Below are 24,257 nucleotides of genomic sequence, written 5' to 3'. Positions count from 1 at the left end.
CCAGGCTTCTCTCAGGAAGAAGGCATTCACTATGAAGAGACCTTTTAACCCATAGAAATGTATACCATGATCCAATCTTTGATATATCTGGTAGCATCAATGGGATGGAAGGTACATCAAATGGATGTCAAAACAACATTCTTGAATGGTACCATATATTAAGAATTCTACATAGAGCAACCATTGGGATTCAAAGTAAAGGATAGAGAAAATCACATGGCCTCAAGCAAGATCCTAGGGCATGGTATGCTAGAATGGATGCATACTTGCAAAGGTTGGGTTTCAGGAAAAGAACAACATATCCCAATCTCTACATCGAAGTAGAGACTGATGAACCTGTCATCATTATTCTATATGTAACACATCTTCTATTAACTGGTAATGAAGAAATAATTCAAGAGTGTAAGAAAATGATGGCAGTTGAATTTGATATGAAGGATCTAGGATTTATGCATTATTATATGGGACTTCATGTCTAGTAGGAACCGAATGAGATCTTCTTGGGACAAGGAAAGTATGTGATCGACCTATTGAAAAGGTTTGATATGATGGAATGCAAACCCATGACAACTCACATGATCACAAACTTGAAAATGTTAAGAAATTCTGAATGCAGTCCAGTATATCCTACTAAGTACAGAAAATTGATTGGCACCCTGATGTATCTAGTGAATACTCGACCAAACATATGTTTTGTAGTAAATGTTCTCAGTCAATTTCAAATGGAACCGAGACGTGATCATTGGATAACTCCCAAGCATATACTACGATATATGGAGGGAACTATCCATTACTGCCTAAAGTATGAAAAGGAAAATATGTTCATCTTGAAGGATTTATAGACTCTGATTAGGGACGCAGTGAGAAGGATGGAAGAAGCACTACAGGAGGATGTTTTAGCTTGGGATCCTCAATGGTATCTTCGATGAGAAGAAATCAAGAGACAGTGGCTTTGAGTAGTGCTAAGTTGAGTACATTGCAGCATGTCAAGTGAGCAGGGAAGTGGTCTAGTCAAGGAAGATGTTATCTAATATGTTTGTAAAACTGTTGGATCCTACCATAATACATTGTGATAATACCAATTGTATTAGACTGTCTAAGGACACGGTGTTTCATGTAAAGGTGAAGCACATAAACAAAAAGTACCACTACAGTCAAAAGTTGGTACAATATGGTGTACTAAAGCTGGAGTATATCCCCACCGATGATCAGACTGCTGATATTTTGAAAAAATCTCTTCCCAACAAGAAGTTTGTACATTTTAGAAACAAGCTTGGATTGGTTGAGATATCTTCCCTAGCTGAGAGGGGGAGATAGACACATCATTCTTGTCTTAATTTTGGAAGAAATAATAAAGGATTGAGTAATCATCTAGCAACTGATACTCTTTGAGGATGTGGTAGTACATCCAAGATAAGAGTAGGAAGGAGGACCGATATTCTTTGAGGGTTGGGGACCCAATATAAGAATAGTCCTAGAAGGTCATACTCGGTGAACACTAGGGTGGGTACGTATCATGAGAGATAATGATTAACATGTCTATAATCATTGCTCTCACCATCATTGTGCTATGATCTATTGAGAGATAGAGTTGTTAGTCAAGGCCTTGCTATGTGACAATGTTGGTTATAATGATGATATATAGATGGATTACTAGTTTGACTCTTCTTATGAAATCTCTTCAATATTGAGAATAGCCATGTACCATTTATGAATACCTCCATAGTTAAGAGGGAGTGTTGAAAAAAGTGTAACTAGGTTCAATCTTCATAAATATGAAATGTAATTTTGATTCTTGTATTTTGTAAAATAAAGAAAAATGATTATTATGATTATTGAGCTTGGGTTTCTTTCCCAAGAAATTTGTTTTATAGGTCAGGGACTAATTTAAAGTGCTTCTAGGATTTTCTTGGGTCAAGAAGTCAACTAGGGACATTGCCATAATATGAAGACCCCATCGGGCATCTTGTAAATTGTAAAAATAATTATTTTTGTATTTTACTAAGCCTTTCAAGACCAACTCGGCCTACCAACCTATCAAGTTAGCCTAGAAGCTAAAATTCATACCCCTAGAATACCTATATATAGAAGACAGTTCAACCTCATTTGGACATATTCATTCCTCTCTCTCTCATGAGAAGGAAGAATCAGAAAAGAGCAAGTTGTTGGGCACCTAATCCTCTAAGGGTTGGTGTGGAAGATGAACAACCAAAAGGAGTCCAAGGGACCATTTTGAATATGAAACCAAGGGTCACTCCTCTGTATTATAAATATGTATCATTGTGAACAAGAAAAGCAATATAATGTTTATCTTTTTATCTTTCATATTGCCTCCACCATGTATGTGTTTGACATGGTATCAGAGCCAAGATGTGTGGCCTTCTCCCACCTTTAGTTGTGTGGTATTCTTCAAACTAGCTGCTCTTCCATTCGACCATTAAATATTCAACTCTTTGTGCACTATTTTAGTTGTCCTCTCTACCTTCTGCACTGTCCTTCTTGCAAAAACGTTACATTTAGCGTGAGCGAATCCTGTCAGTGCTTAATCTGTCACCTATCACTGCACGTTTTTCCATAGTATTGAAATAGAAAAATTGGCGTTGGTCTGAGTTACACATGATTTGGATTTCTTAGAGTGGGAACTTCTCTGCGTTTTCATTAGCTTGATATTCTATTCCAAATTAAGGTGGTAGCTATCATCTAGTTTTTTGCAAAACAAGAGGCCGCCAATAGTATTGCATCTGCAGTTTCCTAGTGCTCAACGTTTTCCTTTCCGTTATCTCGATTTGTGGTATTTCTACTAGTTTTGGTTTCAAACCCTACACTATTGGTGTTTATGAGATTATCATGAAGCAAATGGGGAGCCCGAGCGTAGGACTCATGGAGGCTCAAGCGACATGGTATGCATCGAGAGGTGAACTCCGTCCACTTGTCAACTTTCAGACTGTTTGTTTTGTACATTACGCAATATTTATGTGATTGCTAGCTTGAGTGTTGGAGGCAGACATTTATTAGACTTTGTGTCTAACAGTGTGACTGTCTAGCAATGTGATATGTTTTGTATATGTTGATTCATTCCTAAACTTCTATTTTGAGGATTTTTTGTGATCATTAAAAAATATTCACACCTGAATGCTGGTAAAAAAAAAAAACTCCAATGCCCCTGTGTTGAAGTTTGAAGCAACGTGAATATTACATTGATGGAAATCGTGAGCTATGAAGGTCGTATGATATGGGTTGAGCTAGTTTTCATGAAAATATTCATGTGATTGAGTGGTAGAGAGTAAGCAAAAATATTCAGAATAATCACTCGTTCTAAGAAGCTTAACAAGGTTCGAATGCTTGTCTTAGAGTGATTTGAAGCACCGCATTCGTTGACTTCCTTTATGGTTGAGCGTGTGGTAGATTGAACTCGAGACATACGTGGACACATTTTCATAAACTATCACACGTCTGAGGACCTTCCTCATGCCATCATAGCAATTGGCTGGAACAGCGCCGCCATCGAGAAAACTGGTTAGGTAGATAATAAAAAGGGAAAGAATTAGCACCACCAGCATTAGAACTACTGCTTCCAACTGAGAGAGAAGTTGTAGGGGTTCCAAGATTGATAAACCGATCATCCTTCAACTCATCCCTCGGCACAATATCAACCAGAAAATCAAAAATATCAGTCCTAGCTATGGCCGCAGCTATATCGTTCTTCTGCAGGGTCCGTCTCTTGTTTTCTTCAGTGTGAAACCAGGCCCTGAGAGTAAGTTCATTGATGAACATCTCGCAGGCTTTGGAAAAAACCACCGGAGCTTCTGCAGATATCATCCTAACATCCTCGTCTGAATTCATTATCTTCTTGATTCTCACTAGAGGAAGGCTGTAATTTCTGAAATCCACAAATTGCTCGATTCCCTGCATCTGGTTGCCCCAGAAAAACTCAATCTTCTGCTTCTGTTGGTGGTGGAGTTGCTGTTGTTGGTGTTGGTGAAGTTGGTGTCGGTAGGCCAATTGATTATGATGGGCAGACTGAGGGAAACCGTGAGCTGCTCAAACATATGAAGAAGTCAGGGGCTGTGGAAACGTTCCACGAGCAATAGGGGCTAGATTCTGTGCAGCCTGATAAGGCGTTACATCGTACTGAATCGACATGTGTTGCATTGTGGATTTCTTATCCATATTTTCCTAAACTTAGGAACTCCAACCAGTCGAAAATCTCTTCGACTCTTCAACAAATGGTAAAATCATGTTTCAAATCGTTGCTAAGCACCAAAAGGGCGTTGCTAGCTTCGCCATCTACGAATAGAACACAAGTCCAAGTCCTGAATATGAAATTGAGGTATGCCCTGACTTTGGAGCTTTCCAGTGGCACCGAGATATAGGGTGCAATGTTATTTACCATCAGATCGAGTGATCAGATTATTGTTGCTATCAAACTCCTGGTGAAGAGGAGGAGTTATCTTCTTGAAATGAAATCATTCTAGTTGAGTGAGGGCTTTTACATGGTCTACATTGAAACTAACTGGAATCGATGTCTTCCTTAGACTGCGAGAAGAAATTTCATTGATGGGATGGCTGAAGTAGATCAATTGAGGGAATGCTTGTCAAGTTGTAGCAAAGGAGCATGGTTCATGTGGATGAAGGTCTCCATTCAATTTTATGCATGGAATTATTTTTGCGTTGTTGTTTCATAAGCGACTGTGAGTTAAACTCCCACTAAGTTGAGGCATTGCTAATGGACCTGGGCATTCTCTAAAACTATATGTTGTGCGTTGAGTTACTTTTGGTAGTTTTACACTGGTCATATATATGTTGAGTCAAAGCAGTCAGAACCTTTGTATTGTGTATTGATTCATGTGTTGGTGTTAATAGCTCAGTGCGTTGAATGACTGGTTCATTACTACTGTTTGTGTCTGCAGTGAATGGTGTGAATACAACGTTAAATAGTTCTTCTGAAATGGCTATACATTGTAATTTTGAAAACTGTGCATGATTGGAAGGCTCTTGAAAAGTCATGCTAGGTTGAATTTGGAATAGTCAGTGCGTGGTCATATCTGGAGGGGCATTTCGAGAAGGCTTAAAGTTTGTATACTTGCATAATTGGTGCTTGCTGGTTGCACACTAGTCATTTGGTGCACATTTATAGAGGATATTGCTGTGTCTTTGTACTATGAGTGGGTGTTACTTTTCCGCATTAGGTCATAGTTGTGATTAGTTTTTAAAAGGTGTAATTTTGACAATGGATAATATGGCTCAAATTACTGAAGTATTAGAATTCTTGAAAACTTTGATGCATTCTACTGATCATGATACAGTGAAAATTAGCAAGAACACTCTATGTGATATTAAAACCTATCTGCAGTATACACAAGAAAAGGTAGAATTTTTGGAGCTTGAATCTCAGCTTCAGCAAGAAGAATTAAAATAGAGGAGTCATCATTCTGAACCTGTTTCTATTCAAAACATTGAAATAGACTCCCATAAGTAGCAAGTTGATTCAGATCTAGTGCCCAATGAAGTAGCAGAATTGCATGCAGATGCAGAAATTCAGCCAACACTTCCCAAGCCAATCATTAGACCTTGGGAAGAGCTTGTCCATAACAAGCACAAAATAGGTCTTAGATATGAGAAGGACGTGTCCTTTAATATTCCAAATTACTCAAAGCCCATCCAATTTCAGAGTGCTGGATTCTTTCATGATAGTTCACCTTCAGCCTGTGCTCCTCTTCCACAGCAACAACAATAGATTGTGAAATGCCAACACTATGACCGAGTTGGCCATATGAAAGATCACTGTTTTGATATTCATCCATGTAAGCACTGTCATGAAACTAGTCATTCTTCAAACAGATGATTCAAAAATAAACATCCTGTAAGAACAATGATTTATCTTGAACGGATAGCTTCTTGGCAATGGGCTTCAATAGCTAAGAAGATATTTCACTTATACAATAGGATTTTTTCTCGAATATTGAAAAGTCTTGCAGTTGAGATCTCTTCATCTTCTCACCTTGTATCTGACAAGGGGGGAAATGATGGTCATCTACAAAGATTCAAAGCCACATCAAGTGATCCTAAGCCACAACCTACCACACCAGATTCAGAGTTCTAGCCATAGACAAAGATGTCCTTGAGCATGCCTTTAGTTGGTGATGCCTCTTCAAAGAATCAGGGACACTTCCTCTAGCAGAAGACTTCATGTTCTTGCCAGTTTTGGAAGAGTTCCAGGAATTGCATTGAGCATTCCAGAGTTGGTGGTAATCCTTAAACCATCACAAGTTGAGACCTCCCTTTTTAGGTTGAGGTTCTTGCTTTTATGTGGGGTGAGACCTCCCTTTCATGGTTGAAATTTTCCCTCTTCAAAACATTAAGAGCACTTCCTATTGCAGAAGAGCTGAGCTTCATGCCAGACTTGGAAGAGTTTTGGGAACTGCACTAAGCGTTCCAGTGTTGGTGGTCATCCTTAAACCACCTCCCTTATACCAACATTTCATAGAGCACATTCAACCTAGTGCTGCCATGCATTTTTTGCACATTTTGTATTACAACTCTCTTCTTGGACTCGTACATAACCCTTCAGATTAAGGAGGGGAATGTTGGATGCCTAATCCTTTAAGGGTTGGTGTGGAAGCTGAACAACCAAAAGCAGTCCAAGGGACTACTTGGAATATGAAACCATGGGTCACTCCTTTGTATTATAAATATGTATCATTGTGAATAAGAAAAGCAATCTAATGTTTATCTTTCATATTGCCTCCACCATGTATGTGTTTGACACAAGTGAAGAAGGAAGAAGAAGGAGAAGAAATTTGTTGGGTTCCTCTTTCTCCCTTTCTCTCCACACGTGCGAAGAAGAGGGTAGAAATTCTGTAACTGTTTGCTATGGTTTTTGTTGTCAGGCTAAGGTTTCATTATCAAGGTTCGATTTGGTAAAAACAAGATTAAGGAAGGTCCAACAAAGTCCCCTTCTAGATTCATAAGACAAATTAGGTCAAGCAAGGCAACTCGAGGTAAAGAAGAGGTAGTTCTAGTCCACATGTGTGAAGTAGTTTCTATTGCCAGGGGCCTAAAGTTGTAGATCTGTAGTTAGGGCCAAAAAGTTGTGGTTGGAGGTCGAAGTTGTGTTGCCAAAAATTATTTTGATGGGTTTGGAAGGAAGTAAAATAAGCACATTCTTGAGAAGATGATCTTGGTCTTGGAAGGGATTCAGTGTTGATCAAGGGTCTTGGTATTCATCAATAAAGAATCTATAAGAAGAGATTCAAGGGTTTTCCTCTCAAGAGGAGAGGTTTTTCCTTAGCTTGGGCCCTACATCTTGTGTACTTGTAGCTTGTTGATATTCTTGTTTTGGTAGATGTTTGATGATGAAGAACATAGTATAATAATAATAAGAAGAAGATAATCCTAATAAGTACAAAGGCATCATAACCATTTATCATAGTTAGAAGAATCACTGATGTCATCTTGCCTTTGATTCATCAACACTCCGTTGACAGATGAGGTCACTAATAATTTTGGTGGACAAGGAACATATTGATTCAGTGATGGGTTTCTAGGATACCATTATATCTTCATTACCAAATAAGGTTGACATAAGACTACCTTTTCTTTTGTGTGTGGCTATTTTCAATATACAATGATGCCTTTTGAACTGAAGAATTCCCCTATTATCCTTTCTAGGATCATGGTCACATCATTAAAGGAATTCATCTATAAGTTCTTGGAGGTGTATATAGATGATTGGACCATGTTCAACCTACTAAAGATGCATATATAGGTACTACGCTTCATTTTGGATCTGTGTAGACAACTATAGATTTATTTAAATTTAAATAAATGAATTTTTTGTTCTCCTTTTTGTATTTTATTGGGACACGTTGTTTCTAAGAAAGGACTATTTGTGGACCCTACTAATATTTCCATCATATTAGATTTGTCTCCTCTTACTTCTATTAGGAAGTCGTGTGCAATATTGGGTCATACTGGGTATTATCGTAAATTTATTAAATGATATGTGTGTATAATAATTCTCGTGGATATTTTTTTAAAGAAAGATGTATAGTTTCAATGGACAAAAGTGTGTCATTAGGCCATGGAGACATTGAAAGAGAATATGGGTCCTACACCCATTCTAACTTTTCCTGATTCAACCATGGTGTTTCATGTGAATTTCGATGCCTCATCCATATCTTTGGGAGTAACTCTAGCACATCTAGGAGAAGGAGACTTGGATCATATAATTTCTTTTGCTAGTAGAATGTTGTCGATAACAAAAAAAAATTATACGACTAGCGAGCGAGAGGGATTAACCATGGTTTATGCTTTGAATAAGTATCATCATTACCTCCTAAGGAATAATTTTAAGCCATATACAAACCATTTTACACTAAGGTACTACATGAAAAATCTAGTGTTGGGGGAGTACATATGTAGGTGGTTGTTAATCTTGGTGTTTCTGGGAAAACTAGTATCTTGTCGAATGACTAGCCCTCCAGGTTTGGTAGCTACCCTAGAAACAACATTTTAAAGCAATTCAATGATTTATTCTATATGTAACGGATAAGAGAAAGATAATGGGACCAACCTGGAGCTTTTGGTTAATCCTTTGTTTGATCTCTCTCCCCTTTGACAGAGCTTGCAACTCCTCTCCGTACTTATCCCGCTTGGAGAGTACCTGTAGAAACACAGTAACAAAGAACCATCAAAGCATCTTGATCTATTACAACATACACATTACAGAATCAGATATATAATGAACATATAATAGCATTCACAAATGATAACATTCGCAATTGTACAATCATATGGAGGAAAACTTGAAGAATTTTATTAAATAGAAGGGAGAATTACAACCTAGTTGTCTGATCCAGCATCATCTTCCCAACATCAAGCCCTCTTCACATCATGAAATAGCAAGATCACACCAACAATACAATGCTCTTTCGTCAATGACCAACTATTAGCACTTCCTTGCAATTCACAACATTCTAGCCCCCTGGATCTCTTAGATGAGGGATCCATTTATAGATGTGTGCAAGGGTGTGAGTCATCTCTGGGGTTTGATTAGTGTCATTCCACTTGTTACATTTGGTTCCACAAGAGAAGGGATAACTAAAGTTTAGATCCCTTACTCATCCTTGGGCAAATTCAGAGAGGCAAGTGTCAAAGGAGAAGTTTCTAGAAGATTCCATGCTCAATCACTTAGCAAACTATCTCGAACATTTTTCCATCCTTGCCCATCGAACCCTACAGAAGGCCTAATTAGTATGCATCACACCTAAGTAGTGTACTACTCAGTATGCATCTCACCTGGCTAGTGTACCACTCAGTATGGTTCAGTTTAGGCCATTTCTGGATGGTTTCTCAGGTGGAACTTTTGGGGAATGATATAATCAGATGACCATGTTCTTTTAGGGTATGAAACAAATATTTTTAGGGGTTGATGAGCCCTAGTTTATCGACATATAAGTTTGGGGTTGAAGTGCCCAAATCTGTCTATAACAATTTCCCCCTAAAGCATGAAGTCGTAATTCTTGATGTCGGGTGAAATGCTTTATCATGAGGATCCGAGGTTTCGAACTGGAAAGTGACCTGCATAAGTTACAATACAATGCATCATCATCATATAATTTTCGTGATCTAGCTGAGGCGGGTATTCCCATGCTCAACTTTATAAATTCATTTCATGTACATAGATCAAATAGTCATCTGTAGATGCAGATTAGTGATTCTTTAGATGTAGAGTCATCATCCTTGGTTCAGATGACCATCTGTGCAGCATCTTTGTACATTTGATGTTTTTATATCCCTGAATATATATCGCAGCCCAGATGGATGAAACTACATTCGGGTTCTCCAAACTTGTTCAATATTCACCCAATGTACAAGTCAATCCATGTGAAGAGATGTTCTAATGTCGAACATGGAAAGACATCGCCTGATTACCAGCCAATAATGTGAGTTGTTAACAGATGCGAGAAGAATCACTGATAATGATAATGACCCTCAAGGTACTACATTACAATTCACGTGGTGTGAATATATGATTCGATGTCGAACACCACACAAAATCTTTCAGTCGAAGGCCATTGATGTCAACTTGTCGCCGAAAGTGAGAAACTTGCCATTGAGGCATGCAAGCTTCAAAGCACTGAAAAGGGTGTTTCTAACTCAAATTCTTGGGTAATGAGCTAATGCCAACAAGAAGCAACTCATCATAGGAGGGCCTTGATGTATCCCACATCTACGACACGAAACGAAGCAAATGATTTTCTAGAGGTGAAAACGATCTGACGACACGTGGTTCAAGAATGGCGGCCATGAAAAGAATGAAGGTTGGAGGTATTGCAGTAGATGAGGCATTAACTGGATTGTGGTTTCTCAACTGAATGACTTCTCTTGAACATGTCAGCGACACTGAGATGGATTGGTATCATTAACCCCAAAAGATGGATGGTGTGAAAGACCAATGGTGAGATGACCGGTGAACAGAATAACCCAACCCGACTTAATAATGGTGATGGAGTAAAAGTGTCATGTTCAAGAGTGACCTGCTACCATAAATTTCTTCAAGTTTTTTCCCCTTTTCCCTAGTCATTGCTGACCAGTACCTATTTATTTTTGTCAAGCTTGAGGAGGATAACATATGCTTGATCTATAATTTTCCCTTCAGGCAAACCTGTCACTATTTTTTAAGGAGTCTAGCGACAGTGAAACTCGATCTTGTCTAGGATGGACAAGTTTGTCGCTATTGTTTTAACGAGTTTAACGACAAGGATAACTCAGTCCTTTTCATGTTCAGAGAGTTTGAAAAGGGGCAAAAAGAAAACTCGAGAAGTTCTTTCTCGTAGAATAATCCCTTAGGTTCGAAAAATATTAAAATAATACAAAAGGGATGACTTTTCCGATCACTTTAATGAGCTTAAAAAGACAAGCGCTCGAACTTTTTCTTGAGATAATCCCTCAGGTCTGAAAAGGATTAAAATATACAGGAGGGATGACACTTCTGATCGCCTTAACGAGCTGGAAAGGTCAATTGCTCGACAATCTTTTCATATTTAACGAGTCTTAAAAGGGTTTAAAGGAGACTCGATTTTGAGGAACGAGTGGTGTCTAGGGTAGCAACTGGTTCTGGTGAATTTGGAAATTCTCAAAACATGTTGAATTCTATGAAGAGGCTAGCTAATAAGACCACTCATCACAACTATTCCTCAAAAAGGGTAAACAACCAAGTGGAAGCATATGATCAACGAAAAGAATGGAGGTGATGAGAGGTACACAACCAAGGCTCAAAAGGCTGATAGAATGGCAATCACAAAGGTTAATTACCTGAAGGTGGGTTCATTTTTTAACGAGCTTGAACCATGGGGGAACTATGCTGGGTTTTTTTTTTTAGTTTCATTTTTACACAAGCTAGAAACGACAAAACTAAAAAGCTAGAAATGACAAAACTAAAAAGTTAGAAATGACAAAGCTAAAAAGCTAGAAAATGAAAATTGAAAAAGGTTTGCATGCCCCCAGCATGATGAAAAGGAGAGTCTCCAGTAACCATATGGAAACTACTGAGGTTAGGTAGGATGGTTTCATCCAGAAGACAAAACACTTCCTTGGCTTTGTCTGCAGAATAGACAAAGGTGAATGGTGTGTCAGACCAATCACATAACCTATAGAGAAACTTATCTTTTCAACTAGGTTCATCCGCAGAATAGACAAGCGCGCATGCCCCCTAAGCTTCGTTACATTCACCAAACTACTCATGGCAGTCAGGTGGATGGAATGAAGGTTCAAAAGATATTTTTGATGCAAAAGGATTGTTTAGGGATGATGTTTGACTTGGAGCTATGCTTGGATCGGGAAATGAAAGCTGGTCAACGGTGACAATTTTTCCTTCATGTGGGAAAAACATCACTCAGAAGAGTGTTGAAACAATATCCTCCATGTCATAAACATAGTCACGTCCAAGGAGTAGATTGTAATCTAACGGTCTTGGGACTACCATCACATTCAGATGAATGGTTTTCCCTCCCAAAGTGATTGGTAACTTAGGAAGGATCCCTAACATTCGACTAGTTCCTTTGTTAAAGCCTAACAAATTTTGTGTAACATGCATAAGCGATGGCGAATGAAGTGCTTTCCAATCAGTTGAGGAAAGGATACTCACTGATGCCCCTTCATCTAGAATAGTGCCAGACACAATCATTTTACGAACTTGTACTATGATCCAGAAAGGTACATGATAAGGAAGGTGGGATCTTGCTAGTTGATTCCAATCAAAGGAAGCGACTAGACTACTTGGAGGGGGTACCGAATAAATGGGTGAATTAACCTCTTGAGTTACGATAACTAGAGGATTTTCCTCTTGTTGTGAAGGAACGGGTGGATTGCCCCCAAGTTCATCGGACTCTGAAGTAACAAAAAGAATTTGAATAGTATTGTTCTCACTCTCTTCGGGAAGGGTACGATTTTCTGAAGGTAAAACTGGGTCAACTATCACCTCGACCTATTGACTTTGGTCGAGTATAGACTCATAAGATTCACTTTTAGAGAGAGTGGTTTTGACCGATGGTTGATTTAAGTCAGTCAGTTTTTCAACTAGTAAAGAACTTGGGGAGAGTTTCTAGTAACCAGATGGAAGTCGCTGTGGTGAAGCAGGACGGTTATCCAGCACTCTTTTGGCTTCAACCAAAAAAGGACAACGGTGAAGGGAATGATTACATTAACATAACCTACATGGAACTTTTACCTTTCCCTTCTGTCCATGAACTTTTCTATCACTAGTCGAAGGAGTGTTACCAACATGATCACCAGATGTTGATGACACTAGATGGTGCAAACGGGGAGACTATTATCTCAAGATCCAAGGAAAGCAAGGAAAATCTCGATGAAAATGGTCTCCTCTACAAATTATGCAAGGAAATTTGGGTTTTGGAGCTTTAATGTGCAGATTTTCACCAGATGATGCATTCAAAGCAATGGTTGCTTGGTTGCCCCCTTGCCGAATTGGCTTCTTCTTCTTCTCATCCACCTGGTTACTAGCATCACTACTTTCACCAAGCAAAGAGGAAGAAGGGGATGGAGAAACCAACGAAGAAGAAGGTGAAGGGTCAACTTCAGTATCAACTACAGGTTGATTTGATTGCAAAGGAATCACAGTATTTTGAACCACAGAGGTTGAGAACATCCATACTGGCAGGCCAATGGTAAGTCTCGGAAGGGACAATGTGGCCATATGAGGAGCACCAATATTCCCCTAAGAAGTAAAAGGACTAGCAATCCCCTCAAAAGGGATTGCTTGATTGGTGGACTCCATATATCTCAACCTAAGATCAACTAAGGAACAGGGACGTTATTTCGAATTCAATTAATTTTAATGACGCTTTGACACAAGTTTTCTTTTTTAGTTTTTAAGAGTCGAGAAAAAGCTAAATATGACTCTAGTACCCTTTCATTTTTAATGGGCCTGAAGTGACAAGTGCTCAGATGGACCTTTTCTTTTAAAGAGTCGAAAAGGAACGAAAGTGACTACTCTGGAAAATCTAGACAGAGGGATTACCAAACCAATCGCAAAACTACAAAATACACCTTGGTGATAATTTAAAGAGAAATTACTAAGGACTTATGTATGATAGTCAATCTTCCCGAATTCTGTGTTCAGTGCATTACGATCAATAAGGCAGTAGACTTAGCTTCCTAAGGATAAAGGATATAAGCCTATTGTGGTCTTCCAATATATATGCGACGGTATAGGGAGCACAAGTTCGTTCTAGCACTTGTCATATCAAGGAGGAGGAATCACCCAACCTTCAATGAAAACGATAGTTACTAGCTTCTACGACGCCGAACACGTCTCTAGCTTAGACCTCTAGATGTGTTGCGTTAAGTTCCAAAGCGTTGTTAAGTTCATTGAAATTTATTTTAGAGTTGATCTTGTTTAAAGTTTGCCTTTCAATGGTTCACCGCATGATGATGGTTTTGAAATCCCTAAAATGCAATCTACAACGATAATCAATTGTTGTTTATTTTGAGCAATGAGAATCCTAGCTACTAGGGAAAGAAGACTACAATTCTTTCAAACAAAGAGCAAAGAGCACACACTAGTGCATTTTCCTAAATCATTATTCGCACACAAACTAAATACAAATGCAAATGCATGCATTTGTTTTTCATTCTCCTTAATGTGAAAATGCTAAAAAGGAAAATTGAATGCAGCAAAGATTTGAAATATTTCTTTCAAAATGACATTTTCGACAATTTCTTCTTCAAAGGAGAGAGGAAGACTAAACAATACTTTTCAATTTTGAATAAAAAATGCTTTCAACACTTTGAATAAAAACAAATCAAATCAAATGCATGAAGAAAAGTTCAATCAACTGTCAAAGGAAGGAAGAATCCACGACACTTCTCTTTTCGACAAAAAATGACAATTATGACACTTTTTGTACCAAAGCGACAAATTGATTTAAACAACTTTTCGACAAAGGATTGTAAATGATGAAAAAATACACAAAAACATTTATTAATCCTAATCTAAAGGAGGCTTATCTATGTGATGCAAGTAGGCTTCAGTAAGGAGGCACTGTTCATAAGCAACAAAACAACCAAACAAAACTGAAAACAAGGTCAAAACCCTCAATTTCTAGAATGGAAAAAGAGTTCACTCAATCATCGCACATGGGCTTCACATAAATTGAGATGCATCGCACTTACTACACTCGGGAGGTGCTATGCATACTGAGTCATAGTGGGAGAATGTACGATGGTCCAGGGAGCGCAACTGAGATGGGTTTTAGCTCAAATGTGCAACTGTTTTAAATATGTTAAGGTGGGTTTTGATGAATAGTAAAGAGCAAAGTATGAAGGAACGTCTTGAGAGGTTACTGAGCTATCAAAAGGGCATCTAGATGTGCTTGCAAGTAAGATGTCCAATTCATAAACTAAACCAGAGATTTATTGAAGTAGCATTCATCTACTATGCAATTGCAAAGCAAGAGCAGTTCGAAGGCTATCTGGCTGACTTCAAGCTCTATCTATAGCTTATCAAATTGAACATAAAACAAACAAACATCTATTCATTCCCTGGTGGAGTCGCCATTTTGTTTCCGGGAAAACTAGTGTCTTGTCGAATGACTAGCCCTCTAGGTTTGGCAGCTACCCTAGAAACAACAGTTTAAAGAAATTCAACGATTTCTTCTATATGTAATAGATAAGAGAAAGATAATGGGACCAGCCTAGAACTTCTTCTTAATCCTTTGTTTGATCTCTCTCCCCTTTGACAGAGCTTTCAACTCCTCTTCATACTTATCCTACTTGGAGAGTACCTGTAGAAACACAGTAACAAAGAACTGTCAAATCATCTTGATCTATTACAACATACACATTACAGAATCAGATATATAACGAACATATAATAGCATTCACAATTGATAACATTCACAATTGTACAATCATATGGAAGAAAACTTGAAGAACTTTATTAAATAGAAGGGAGAATTACAACCCAGTTGTCTGATCCAGCATCAAGCCCTCTTCACCTCATGAAATAGCAAGATCACACCAACAATACAATGCTCTTTCCTCAATTACCAACTATTAGCACTTCCTTGTAATTCACAACATTCCAGCCCCCTGGATCTCTTCGATGAGGATCCATTTATAGATGTGTGCAAGGGTGTGAGTCATCTCTGGGGTTTGATTAGTGTCATTCCACTTGTTACATTTGGTTCCACAAGAGAAGGGATAACTGAAGTTTAGATCCCTTACTCATCCTTGGGGGAATTCAGAGAGGCAAGTGTCATAGGAGAAGTTTCTAGAATATTCCATGAGCAACCACTTAGAAAACTATTTCGGACATTTGTCCATCCTCGCCCATTGTACCCTATAGAAGGCCTAATCAGTATGCATCACACCTGAGCAATGTACCACTCAGTATGCATCGCACCTGGCTAGTGTAGCAGTCAGTATGGTTCAGTTTAGGCCATTTCTAGATGGTTTCTTAGGTGGAAATTTTGGGGAATGATGTAATCAGATAACCATGTTATTTTAGGGTATGAAACAACTCTTTTTAGGGGTTTATGAGCCCTACTTTATCGACATATAAGTTTGAGGTTGAAGTGCCCAAATATGTCTATAACACTTGGGTGTCTGAATGTAGGCCTAGAGCATCTAACCAAGATCACTACTAGAGAATATGCTCATAATATAGAGGATAGTATTCCTAATTCACAATTATTTTAAGTCACAATGGTAGATGATTACTTTTCTGAGATTTTGAGTTTCTTAGTATAGGGGTCGCTCTAGCATAATACAGTGTTGAATAGAAAAATAACTTGTTGTGAAGTATATGGATTACCACTTGATTGTATGATTTTTATATGAGTTGGGAGATGATGGAATATTATGTAAATATGTGCTACATCATGAAAGGCTAACGTTTATGAAAAAATCACATTAAGGAGTTGTTGGAGGTCATTATGTAAGAAGAGGTACTTCACAAAAGATTCTATGTGTAAAAGTTGTGATGTTTGATAGATAGTAAAAGAGCCTTATAGAAGAGATGAGACTTCCTCATTTCCATATATTACACTTCAAGATTTTGATAAATGGGTAGTAGATTTTGTGGGTCATATTAACCCACCAACAAGAAGATCAGGAGCAAGGTATATCATTATTGCAACAAATTATTTAACCAAATGGGAAGAAGCAACACCTATGAAGGATTGTAGCACATAAAAAACTATACAATTCTTATTTGATAATGTAGTGACCATATTTGGGTGTCCCAGAATCATAATGAGTCATCAAGGTACTCATTTCTTAAATATGTCAATTATTGCGTTGACTCATAAATTTGAGATTTAGTGCTAGAAAAGTATACCCTATCATCATCAAGCCAATGGTACATTAGAGGATTTTAATAAAATGTTTGAGAATTATCTAACCAAATTTTGAAATATGAATAGATATGATTGGTACCTAAGGATACCTATAGTACTTTGGGTCTATAGGACAACCTACAAGTGGTTGACAAGACAAACACCTTCCAAGCTAGTACATGGGACAGATGTTATGATGCCAATGGAAATTTTGGTACCTAATATACACCTCAATACCTTTACATAGATGAGTAAATATTGTGCCATGGAATGAAGTCTTGTAGAATTGTTGAAGTTGGAAGAATGTCAAGTACTTGCACGATTCCATCATAATCTTTCAAAGGTATGTGAAAAATCCTGACAGGATAGATGCGTCAACAAAAAAACAATTTCAACCAAGGGATTTATTTTTTCTCTATGAAAATAAGTTCTTGAAGCACCCAAGAAATCTTTAGATGCATTGGATTGGACCATATATGATAAATACTATGACAAATTATGGAGAAGTGTAGCTGGAGAAGTTAAATGGTGAACCTTTGGAAGGATTTATAAATGGGATTCAACCAAGCTATATGGGATAATCAATATTCCATACACAATTAAGAAAGAACCTCTAAAAAAAATTGTATATTAATAAATTGCTAGAGCTTATTTTAATTTATTTTTTGTTGAAACTAGATAGATTTAATGGCCTATCAAATAAAAATAGTTATGTGTATCATCATAGAAAAATCAAGTTATTTCATGAAGGATATTACTGCAAACAGGAGAGTATATTGCAATATTTTGTCACAATGTGCATTGTTGAGGGTTTGATGTACAATGCGCAATGTTGGGGGCTAATTCCACTAAGTGGAAAATAGTTGTTTAATAGAGAAGAGACTAAGGACGAGACTAGAACAAATACGTGTTGAGTTGATTGGTTACTGTAGCAACCTACAACATGACATTGACAAAGTACAAGAAAGTGACAATTTCGATTATGTTAGCATGATGACACACCTGTGGGAGGAATGACTAGCCATATTCTCAACACTTTTATGAATGAATCAACATATTAAGAATATCTTTATGTGAGTGGGTATGACAATTACAATTGTGGATGGGATGATTGTTGGTTTTACCATGTGCCATACGAGTCCTTATCTCAGTGCCATTAATTGTTGCACTTTATTAGATCTAAGGATATATGTTTGAATTATGTTAGAACATGTCGAGATGCCTATATAACATAGTGGAGCTCTCCTCCTACTTCATTCTATCATATAGATAGGGAGGATAGTGTGAGAAGTGAGAAATTTAGCATTGTTAGAGTATACAATGTAAGGCGTCACTGGAAATTTCAGTTCGTTGCAAGGAAGTAAGAAGTGAGAATAGGGATGCTTAAAGATGAGGTGTTAGGAGTTTAGATTAAGGTTATGCAGTTGGTGGAGAATTTTCATAACTTGTTAGTTATGATTGAGGTAGCTTAGAAAGAAGTTCTAGATGGAGAAGCCACACCAAGGAATCCAAGTTGAACATTGGTTCAGATAGCTTATAGGGATGATTCCCATAACCCACACTTGCATATGGATTTTAAATGGAAATGTTGTCTTGGTCAATATTGTACTGACTCCAATATCCAATAGAAATCCACCCTTCATGCATTGAAAGGTGGCATGCAAATCTTTGTAAAAGAGAAGAAATGTAAGCTTTTGTAGGAGACCATGTTTCAGGAAGAAGCAACAATAACGGATGTATTTGTGCACTAGATTTGAGAAGTGTTGATCTTAGTGAAGGAAGGGGTTCTGAGAGAATTATGGCATAACATAATGGCTTACTGGATCAGGATGAGCCATATGTGAGTGTTGGGGGCTTGCTATGACCAATTTTGGAAGTAATAAAGTTGAAGAAATGTTGAATTTTTGAGGTAGTTTTGGGAGTTGTGCATAGAAAAGTGGAGAAGCGAACAATGTAGAGAAGATCTACTTGCAAATTTTTCAGGGTAGGAGTAGTGCACAGAACTGGCATATAAATGAGAACCACACAGCAAGGAGAAATGTACAAAGTGAATGCGAGCTAATGGTTAAGTTTGGTTGCATCTTCAAACCCGTTTTTAATTTTTTCCATATTAGCAATGGCAATCTATTTTACCATGGTAATTCCAATGGAAATTACATTTCCTAGTATTTCCCATGGTATTAATGTCAACATGTGATTGTCAAGCTATGTATAAATAGGTGGATGTAGAAGGGATTTGGGTTGTATACTTGGATAGATAAGGTTTTGGTTAGTTTGGGTAATTTTGGGTTGGTCCATGGTTAGTCCTTGTTGGCTTAGTACTCTTGTTGTAGTAGTGTAGTGTTATGATGTTTAGTCTAGTGAGATGAGATAGGGTGATATTGTAATGTTGTAACCTTGCACACAACACTCCTTTTTATCAGTAATAGAAGAGAGTTGAATTTTGTTGTGCCCCATTCTCTTGTGTTTTATGAAATTTTTACATGATTTTTTAATTACATGTGATTATGGTAGGTTATGGCTCGATGTTATGCATATTAACACACAATGAATAATTCAGGCACCCCTTTTAAAAAAAAAAAGTATTTTTGTTTGTAGGAGCTTCAATGCCTATCTCAAGTATTTACCATATGAGTTGTTGGGATAGGGTCCCTTGGGGTAAATTTTTTCATTAATTTTGTTATAATGATAAAGTCTCCACACTTTGTCGAAGTAGAGTGTGAATGTAATATGATTCAAAAGGGGCTTTAGTCCCTTAGTTTGTTAGAATATAGGGAGTTTTGTGTCCCACCCATGGTCCGTAGACCATGGTATTGTAAAAGATAAAGATATATAAAGGAGTCATAGTGAGTATAGGAGGAAAAATTGATAGAATAGAAGATCATTATATGGGAAATTAAGCTAAGGCACGAAAGTCTATTTTCTATACTTAGTCGAAGGGGAAGGCTCATGTTGCTGAGTGTGCGAAGACCTTGGTAAGTCCGTAGGATGAGTGCGCAGGCCCCTGCAGCTGTGTTCATAGGGAAGAAGAGTCTGTAATAGGAAGAATACACATAATAAATACTATTTTGAGCCATACTTGTGTATCTGGGCATCTAATTTTACTTATGAAATTTCGGTATATTCCCTATGTTATTCTGAATTTATATGAAGTAATTCTTAATTGATGCATGAAAGTAGAAGATCTTCTTATTTACTTAAAGTTATGATTTTTTAAAGAATTTCAAGAAGGTTTAGATTTTGTTTCTATGAGTTACTGCAATTATTTATATTTTAAGGGCTAGGGTTCATTAAGACTAAAAGAAGCCCTAGAAGCTAGAGGAACCCATCACATTGACCTCCAGATGCAGAAACCTGGTTTTGTGATCCCCTAATATTGATTCAGGTGAGACTGCAGCCTAGGCTACTGGGTTATTTCTAAAAGGGATGACAGTTAGGGCATTGTTGGCTGGTGCCGCTAACTCTGAACCTGGGTCAGAACCCCTCAACCCAACAAATGGTTCCCTTTCCAGGATGAGGATCTATCTGATGAATGTGTGATGTGGAATAAATGCTTCCAAACTAAGAAAGAAATCTAGAAGTGGATAGATCAGAAGTTGAACGAATTCATGGCTCAAGAAAATAGGAATCCGCATCTGTCAAAGGGAGAGTGGTTTAATAGATACCTGTATACCGACTAGCATGAAATTTTACTCTATTGTTTTCCATGTGAATTACACCAGTTGTTGTCAAAATTGGCAGATAGTGAGGGCACATGGAAGTTAGACAACCCTATTGGGTGGACCCTAGAACCAGTGAAGTGCGTAGAGGCTTCAGAAAAAAATTGTGCAGACTGTCGATTACTGGATCGATAATAAACTGTTGGGACAGGGTCCTCTTGGGTAAATTTTTTCATTAATTTTGTTATAATTGTAAAGTCTGTGTATTTTGTGGGAGAACAGCACGAAGTTCATAGGAGTCAAAAGGGCTTTAGTCCCTTACTTTGTTAGAAGCTACGGAGTTCTATGACCTTCCCATGGTCTATGGACCATTGTATTGTAAAAGAGAAAGATATATAAAGGAGGCATAGCGAGTATAGGAGGAAAAATTGATAGAATAGAAGATCATTGTATGGGAAATTAAACTAGGGCATGAAAATATATTTTCTATACTTAGGCAAAGGGAAAGGCTCCTACTACTGAGTGTGCGGAGACCTTAGTAAGTCTATAGGTTGAGTGTGCAAGCCCCTGCAGCTATGTGCACAGGGAAGAAGAGTCTGTAACAGAAAGAATAAACCTAATAAAGACTATTTTGTGCCATACTTATGTATCTGTGGATCTATCTTTACTAATGAAATTTCCATATATTCACTCTGTTATTCTGAATTTATATGAAGTAATGATTAATTGATGTGTGAAAGTAAGAAATATTCTTATTTACTTAGTGTTATAAATGTTTAAAGCATTTCACGAAGGTTTAGATTCTATTTCTGTGAGTTATTGCAACTATTTATATTTTAAGAGTTAGTGTTCGTGAATATTGAAAGAAGCCCTAAAAGCTGTAGGAACCCATCACACTCACCTCTGATGTAGAAACCTAGTTCTGTCACCCCCCAATACTGCTTTGGGTGAGACTGTAGCCTATGCTACGAGGATTGTTTCCAAAAGGGCCCATAGTTAGGGTTTTTTTGGTTAGTACAACTAACACTGAAACTGGGTTAGGACCCCTCAATCAAAAAATTGCTTCCATTTCCCTGGGAAGGTTCATTACCGAATTCACGATTGATACATCCAAGATTTATAATGAAGTGGACCACAAGTTTTTTAAGGGGCCAAGAGGTAAGTACATGAAATCCTTGAAGACCTGGATTAAAACATTATTGTACGAAAACAGGGTTATGCCTTTGAATTGATGTTTCGGACTACGTGAAGTGGAAGAGCGTTTAGAAGGAACCTAGATTTGGGTGCTAAGTATAGTCCAATGTTGTGAGCGTCTAATAGTGATGACGAAAGGAATATTCTGAAGACACTGTGAAGTGCGTTGTAGACTATGAGCCAGGGTATCACAGGGATACCACAACCATCCACTCCATCTCCTCCTCCACCTTTGCCTCACACACCTACACCTCTACCTCCACCTCCACCTCCATCATTCAATATGGTGAACGCAATGAAGATGCCTGTGTTTAAGTGTCTACGGACTAAAGACCATAAAAAATTATGGTTTGTCACAGATGTTGTATGGAAGGCACAACAGATTACAAATGATTACATGAAGAAAGCACAATTGGTTACGGTGCTACAAGACAGAGCGCTGAGTTGGTATATCAAGTTTTGTTTGGGTAAACCCAATGGGACTATGCTGGAAACACAACAAGCACTGAAAAATATGTTTAAGAAGCCTAAATTGAAAGCCCAGTCAGTGATGGAGTTTAAAGAGATCCAATTGAGGGTAAATGAGTTTGTGTGGGACTTTGATCAAAGACTGAAGTGTCTAATTTAGCAGGCTAATATGGAAATCATGAATTACCAACAAAGATACTGGTACATTGCTTCATTTTTTCCTCATCTAAGATTGCCACTGTCTCAACAAAAAATAGGAATGCAAGCTGAAGCCTAGGAGATTTCCATGAGTTTGGAGGTTTCACCCATGCAGGATATGAATATGGGGATGAAATAAATTCAATCATGGTTGGCTAGCTTAAGAAAGGAAAGGAAGTCCAACCAGAGGTGCGCATAGAAGTTTGGTGCTTGAAATGCAAGGGCCATGGTCATGATAAGGACCATTGCCCAGTCTATCAGAATTATCTTATAGGGGGAATCCATGTCCCCCTGAAGATAGAAAAAATAGTTGGGTCTAGTGAGGGAGTAGAATTATGGTGTGCTATTTGTCAAATTTTTGGGAAACACGCAACTGATAACTGTCATCTTCTGCAAAAATTTGTCCAAACAACACAACAATTGTTTCGCACTTTCTGCAAATTGGTAGGACATGATAAGTGCAACTGCTGGAGCTATGAATTGATGATGGAAGGGACCCCTATGTATAATATGCAGGTAGAAAATCAGCCTCAATATTAGAGTGTGACTATGGCATGTGAAGCATTTCAAGGTCGGGGAAGAAGGCAAGGAGGAGCTGGAAGGGGTCATAGTCAGATCATCTGTTACAACTGCAGAGAAGCTGGTCATTTTGCGTGTGACTATAAAAATCAAACACACCTTTCCTGTCAGTATTGTAAGAAGTTTTACCATGTCATAGAATATTTCCCGATACTTATAACGAAGATGTAAGAAAAGAAGACTCAGACCCAACAACCTACGCAGAAGATAAAAATTGTGAGGCCAGAGCCTCATAAGGATGAGCCTAGTGTTAATATCATTACATGAAGCAGTATCGCCACTAGAGAAGACAAGGGGAAGCACCTAGAAGTTGATGGATGGGTATGTAAGGATGCTAAAAAAGAAGTGGGGTTTGAGCTAAGAAAAGCAAAAAAAACCTTCATGGAGGCAAAAAATAGCTTCACGAAAGCCTCTAATTAATGAAGTCAGGGAAAATCCGAATGAAACAATATTGTGTAGGACGTAGACCCTTCATTGTTAGTGACATTTTTGAAGACTTATATGAAGCTTCTAAGGGATAGGAAGGTAGTGGAAGGGCTACAGAAACCAATAGATAATTGTAAGAGTAAAACTAAACCTCTGCCAAAACAATGAACAATACACAAAGTAAGCAAAAGCAAGAAGCAACCGGTTGCGAGATGAGACTGACTGTGAAAATTTGAGAGTAAGAAATGGATCAGGTAATTCTTGATCTAGGATCTGATGCGAGCTTTTTGTAAAGAAAGATTGGGAGTGAATGGGGAGACCTATGCTACAATGGTCTCCTATCCAGCTATGAACAAAAAATCAGTAAAAGATGATTTCTATGGGCCGCCTATATGGGGTAACGATAGATATTGAAGGAGAAAGCACCCTAGTGGATTTTGAAGTAATTGAGATAGTTGATGATTGTAACCCATACCCCGTGCTTCTTGGCATTGATTGGGCCTTCGACATGGACATGGTAATCAATCTCAAAAAGTGCAGCATGGCATTCAAAAGGTATGATCTCAGGGTTATTGTTACACTAGATCTGACTGAGGGTGCATGATATATTGAACCACCCTGTGATTATGAAGAAGAAGACGACCTAGATTAGATCTATAAGATCACTAAGCGTGATGAGGACTGGATCAACCCTACAATGAATGGACGAATCACGTGGGATAGGCATAGTTCCTGCATGCCAGATTCTGATGAGGATCTTGAACATTGGCAAAACTGGCTACATGAAGTATCATCGTTGTGTTGTAACAGACTTACAAAGTCACTTCGATGCATATCCATAGAGGTAAGGAATTTATCTTATTATGATGTT

General features: G+C 37.9%; 1 pseudogene; it reads right to left on the bottom strand.

Annotated features, from left to right (window-relative positions):
• Positions 1–3,474: 3,474 nt before the first annotated feature.
• LOC149202978 (nuclear transcription factor Y subunit C-2 pseudogene) overlaps positions 3,475–24,257 on the bottom strand; it is a 43,194-nt pseudogene continuing 22,411 nt past the window's right edge.

This window comes from Pinus tabuliformis, chromosome 2_1 (genome assembly GCF_031772625.1).
Source record: "Pinus tabuliformis cultivar Carrire ecotype Pingquan chromosome 2_1, CPIR1, whole genome shotgun sequence".
Taxonomy (NCBI): Eukaryota; Viridiplantae; Streptophyta; class Pinopsida; order Pinales; family Pinaceae; genus Pinus; species Pinus tabuliformis.
The sequence above is the reverse complement of the archived record's forward strand: the minus strand, read 5'-3'. Positions and strand labels throughout refer to the sequence as shown.